This window comes from Helianthus annuus, chromosome 16 (assembly GCF_002127325.2).
Source record: "Helianthus annuus cultivar XRQ/B chromosome 16, HanXRQr2.0-SUNRISE, whole genome shotgun sequence".
Classification (NCBI taxonomy): domain Eukaryota; kingdom Viridiplantae; phylum Streptophyta; class Magnoliopsida; order Asterales; family Asteraceae; genus Helianthus; species Helianthus annuus.
The window spans coordinates 44,028,261-44,034,768 of record NC_035448.2 but is presented as its reverse complement, the minus strand read 5'-3'; positions in this window follow the sequence as shown (position 1 = coordinate 44,034,768).

Below are 6,508 nucleotides of genomic sequence, written 5' to 3'. Positions count from 1 at the left end.
CTCTTGTGCGTTCATGTTGAAGAATCGACCTCGAGCCTGAGCCTGATTCTGATTCTGGTTGGCTAGCCTTGGGCACCGGTTTCTGTAGTGGGTCAGATCCCCACAATTGTAGCACGAACCAGGAGGAAAATGAGGTCGTGCAGCTTGACCTTGTTGCTGAGCAAGAGGCTGAGCAATTTGTTGGGCTTGGTTCTGAACTGCCTGATTCTGGTTAGCAGGAATGCGGCAGGTGGCAGCAAAATGACCATTTCTTCCACAGTTGGTGCATTGACGACACTGAAGATGAGGTGGGTGATGGCCGTTACACTTGTTGCACAAAGGTGCATTGCCAAGATAAGTCTTTTTGGCTAGTGGTTGCGCAGGCTGATTTGGTGCAGCTTGATCCTGTGCAGTAACGGCATAGTTTTGGGAAGCCATTCGCTTCCTAGACCCCCTTGGAGAACCAGAATCCTTTCCCTTCTTGTTTTGACCTTTCTTGCGATCCCCTTTGTCTGACGCCTGTTTCTTACCCTTGTCACCCTTTTTGTGCAGCTTTTCCTTTCGAACTTGCGACTCAGTCAATGTCGCTGCTAACTCGATCGCCTGACGGAGTGTGGTAGGGTTATTACCCGTAAGGATGTCTTGTACTGAGTCAGGTAGACCATCGATGTATCTTTCGATAGCCTTGTCAAGTGGGGTAACCATTGTTGGGCAAAGTAGACTCAACTCCTCAAACCTATCAGTATACGCCCGATGCTCACCACTATCTTGCTTCAAATCATCAAACTCCTTCTCCAAAGCTCGCACTTCATGACAAGGACAGAACTCCCTCATCATAAGAGCCCTAAGTTCAGCCCAAGTCTGTGCTAGAGCTACTTCTGCACCACGGTCCCTCATAACCCCGTTCCACCATGTAAGAGCCCTCTTCTGAAACACACTTGAGGAAAACTTGACCTTGCGATTGTCAGGACACTGCACGTGACGGAAAGTATTCTCAATGCTCTCGAACCATTGAAGAAGCCCAGTTGCTCCCTCAGAACCACTAAACTTGAGTGGTTTAGCCGAGTTAAAGTTCTTGAAATTGCATGGAGGATTGTTGTTGTTGTTGTTGGCTTGGTTCCATTGAGCAATAAGGTTTGGAAAAGCAGCAACCATTTGCTGCGCAATGATTTCTGCCAGTTCATCATTTGCTATAATGATTGTCGCGTCGAGGAGGCATTCTGAAAGAGGAAAACATGAAAGGAAACGAGTGAGATGATCGGATGAAGAGCATGAGATGAAACAATTTCAACAGAAGCAAAGATGGTGGTTACGCATCGCAAAGCAAACAAGCGACACACAGTGTCTAATCAAAGTAAACGGGTCAAAAATAATGTATCGCGAAGACATGTTCGCCTATAAGTGAACACTCACCCCAAGAGTTCCCAGGTAAGAGTGATTGGTCCGATTATGTGGATTTGTACGAACACTCTAGCCTTAGACAGAAAACCCAGGGTACAGGCATTCACTCTTCCAGTTTGCACGTGTTCACACTATCAAAACCCAAAAACTTTGACGAGATTTTTCAAAATTCTAAGGGGTTCAAAACCTTATAACAGAGGGTTCAAAACCTAGTAATCAGTCATCCTAGAACAGATGATTAATTTTCAAAGTGGATTCGGAATCGATGTTCTCGTTGTGGTAATCACCCAAGGATAGGTGAAGTGCATGTTTTAAAATATAAACACAAGATAACTTGTGTTAGGGTCCTAGAAAGTTATAGTCTAGGTCAAAGTATTACTAATAACCTAATTCCCTATAACCATTGGCTCTGATACCAACTGTTCTGTCACACCCCGACCACGCGGAACAATCAAGCGTTGCGGAAACGTCGGGGAGTGTTGTAACAGAATTAATTGTTTCACAACCATGGCATACAAAGTTACGTTTTATTTATCAACAATAGAGTAACATTGTCTTAAACATAAAAACCAAGAGTACAAAACATAGTTAAACTAAGTCTATCTTCATTTTATGTCTCTAAGGCACAGGTCCGCCCTAGTGTCATGATCATCGTCCTACGCAAAAGCTCCTGAAAACACATGTGAAAATAGGTACGTCAGCATAAAAATGCCTGTGAGATATATAGGTTTTGTGAAAATAGAATTCATGACTTAAAATTTAAGAACTGTTTAATAACATTCAGTCATGAACCTTGTAAATTGTTTTGTTTTGTAAATCATTTAAAAGTGATAAATAAACCAAATGATATATATGTGTAAAAGAATAATACATGGTTAAATGAATAACCAAGTAAAATGAGTTGTACAAAATAAACTGTAATTTAAACCAAAGCCTTGTGAAAACAGGCTACTTGTGTAAAATGTATAGTCAAAAAAAGGAATAATTTAAGTAACGCTATGATATGAATATAATACAAACACTTATATATAAAAAGTACCAGCGACGTATTAACCATGTTTGTATTATACTACTCACATCTCGTTACTTAAGTCACTCAAACCAACCAACATTGTATAATGTCTATGTTTAAACCAGTTGTCAAAAGTCCTTGTATAAACCTTGGCAAATGTTAAAAAGTCCAAATGTGGTCATGTTATGTGTAACAAATGTTATGTATTGTAAGTAAAGTATTGTCACATAACCAAATGTAGAAAAATGTACAAAACAGAGTATTTTGAGTATATCAAAAAGTTATGTTTTGCAAAGTAAAAGCATGTTACATTGATACATACATTTATGTGGTAAGTTAACGCATACCTTCAAGCCTTGAGACAGTCGGATAACCCTAAGTCAAGGTTGTCAAAAGAAATGTTTTCGGATTCAGTCATTCCATACATCCAAACAAACCCGGGATGTCAGGAATGGGATTTGTCAATTCCTATGGTACCACTACTTACTACCGAGCGGCGTAGCTAATATTAATGAACCTATATAAGTCCCGTTTGTGCAAACCAAATGTTATAGCAAATGTAAACAGGTTATATGAAAACAATGTACTAAGTATGCTAAGTTAACATACAAAGCAGAAAAGTCGTGTAAATCAATGTGCTAGTATGGTATCAGTCAACATACATAGCAGAAATGTAAAGTAAAACACTGTACTAAGTATGCACCCAATGGACATACATAGCATAGAATGTAATGAAATCATGCACTATAATGTACTAATGAACATAACAAGCATATGATAATGAAAGCATGAAAAGCATGAAAGTAGCAAGTAGGCACATGTGTTTCACCCTAAAACAGTTTGGAAAACGGTAAAAGAGGGGTATATGTACTCACCTGAGATTGCTTAGAAGTCCTTGTATAACAACCAAACAATGCTAGAGATCGCGGATATCAAACGGCACCTAATATAGGTAACTATGTTAATATACCAGACCTAAATCGGAGGATTGGATAGAATGAGGGTTCGTAAACCAAACGAGTATGGAGACTCGTGTAATATGGTTTATCAAAGCCTACATACTAAAAATGAAACCTAACCTAAGTGCTTACGACCCATTACGACCCGTTTAGGTAGCTTATGCCACTTTAACGCGTCGTTCGCGTAAAACGCGTTTGGAACGCCTAACTAGCCCTATGATAAGTAAAATATGCCTTAACATGTCTAATATTGTTGCCAAATCAGTTTAGATACCAAAAGTTATGTTACATATGCTTAAAATGAATTTTGGTGTTCAAAGGGCATTTTGGTAATTTACTTAAGGCATATAAACTACCTATCATACAACTAAATAAACGTCGTGATCATAAGGTATAACCTCGAAAGGTTATTCCCTATACAACTATGGTCACCTAATGTGTTTGGTCGGATCGTAATGATCGACCAAATGGGTCGGGTTCGAAAGTATAAGCGATTGTTTAGATCGCTTACCTTACAACCCTATATAAGCACTAAACTAAAAGTGACGAGCTAAGCATGTTAAAACATGCTTAACTAAGTTTAGAAAACAGGTTTGGTATCAAAACAAACGGTTTTGATACCTATGAGTAGTTTGATTACAAAATACGCAAGAATGCGCATTTTGGCCGAAACTACGACTCGTCACTGTGCCATGATAACGTGGTAATCATCAGGTATAGTCACACGCTCACGTTATGAAGTTCAACCAAACTTCGCATTGACCATAAACTGGTCAATGCAGAAAGTCAAACAAAGTTTGACTTTAATGCTAAAACGAAAGAAAAGAACGAAAGAACACTTACGAAGGGTCCCCGAAAGCTAATCTTGATCCAGGAGCTCAGGTATGAAGCAATGGCCTCAACTTAGAGCTTTTAGATCGGATTTGTGGGTTTTAAACAAGAATGGGGGGCTATTTATAGGATATGCAAGACCGTTAGGATCGTTTATCGATTTACGTGCTCGAATCTCGTCCGTACAAGTGTCGCAATGTTGTGGTATCATAATGTGACCCCAACCCCAGAGATTTGCAAGAGGCATTGCCCTTTGGAGGGTGGAAAGGCTATTTACAGCAGTAAAAACGAATTTGCTGATCTGAAGGGCTGTCGCGGGCCCCGTAAAGGATCACCCTGGGCTTACGCGGGCCGCCTGGGTGTCCTGATCAGTAAACAACTTTCAAAAATGACAGTTTAGGTCCCTGTTGTGGTTTAAGGCCATTTCCGTCATGTTTAAGGCCCGTAAAGCCATCTTTAAGGCCCTAAAATGATGCTTAAACATTGTGGACATGAAACATGCTCAAAAATATGCCGGATGTCGGTTCGTTTGGTCGTACGATCGCGATGTTCGGTTAATTACGACGGAATGCGCATAAGCGCGAAAAACGATCCAAAATGCGTGACTAGTGGATTTTTCTCATGCCAAACACTAAGGCATAATATTATAATGCTTACATAAATTTTTGGATGTCCGGATGTATTCAGAACGTAAGTTATGCGCGAAAGTGCAAACTTGTGCACTTTTTGACACTTTTAGTCCCTGAATGATCCAAAAGTTTATTTTAGCACACCGAACCCCTCAAAGCCTATTTCTAAGCTATATAAAGGATATTTAAGGTGTGTTTAACTTATGGTTATGTTCCGGAATGTCTGTTACAGTTCAAATTGGCATACTTTCGCAGTTTGTCAAATTTAGTCCCTGTAGGCGAATAAACTTGTTTTTGCCATACCAAAGCCTTCAAAACTTATTTCTAAGTTATGTAAAGGTTATTTAAGGTATGTTAGATATATGTTGATGTTCTGGAGTATTTGTCGCATTAAACTGAGTACGTTTACGCACCAGTTTGCGTATAATTCTCCAGAAAGCGATGAAGAGTTTAAAATTGAACAAAAGTCAAAACATGAAAAATGTAAAACATAACCAAACAAACATTGGGATCAAATAACATTGTTTTATTGATAACTGGTCTATTCATAATGATTTCAAGCCCAAATGTTACAGTCTCCCCTACTTGTGGAAATTTCGTCCCCAAATTTATTTAGAGGAAACTTGTGGAAAAAGATGCGGATATTTTGCCTTCATTTGATCTTCGCGTTCCCAAGTAAACTCGGGTCCACATTTAGATTCCCAGCGAACCTTGACCAAAGGAATGCGCTTGCGTTTAAGCCACTTGACTTCACGTTCCATGATTTCCACCGGTTTCTCAACGAATTTCAGTGTTTTATCAACACGAATTTCGTCAAGCGGTATGTGGAGGTTCTCATCAGCTAAACACCTCTTGAGATTGGACACGTCAAAGGTTGGATGAACATTTCCATGTTTAGGAGGTAACTCAAGTCTATAGGCTACCTTACCGATTCTTTCGACGATCTTGAATGGTCCAACGTATCTAGGTGCAAGTTTTCCTTTCTTTCCAAATCTGATCACACATTTCCAAGGTGAGACCTTAAGTAATACATGATCACCGACTTGAAAATCCAAGGGCTTGCATTTTAGGTCCACGTAACTCTTTTGACGGCTTCTAGCTGTCTGAAGGTTATCACGAACTTTCTTAACTTTATCTGTTGTCTCTAAAATGAGGGCAGGTCCAGTGAGCTGAGCCTCGCCGATCTCATTCCAGCAGACTGGCGAACGACATTTTCGACCATAGAGAGCCTCGAAAGGAGCCATGTTGATGCTGGAGTGATAACTGTTGTTGTAGGAGAATTCAATCAACGGAAGATGCGAATCCCAACTACCACCAAAATCGATCACATAATCTCTAAGCATATCCTCCAGAGTCTGGATTGTTCTCTCAGACTGACCATCCGTTTGCGGATGATAAGCTGTGCTCAGATTTAGTTGGGTCCCCATAGCAGATTGCATGGTTCTCCAAAAATGAGAAGTGAAACGAGCATCTCTGTCAGAAATGATGTTCAAAGGAACACCATGTCGAGCTACAATTTCATCCACGTAGATTTTAGCAAGTTTGTCAGCCGAAAAATCCTCACGGATAGGTAAGAAATGCGCTGACTTGTCAAGACGATCAACGACTACCCAGATGGCATCATGACCTTTCTTTGTGCGCGGGAGTTTAGTAATGAGATCCATAGTAATGTTTTCCCATTTCCAAACTGGGATCTC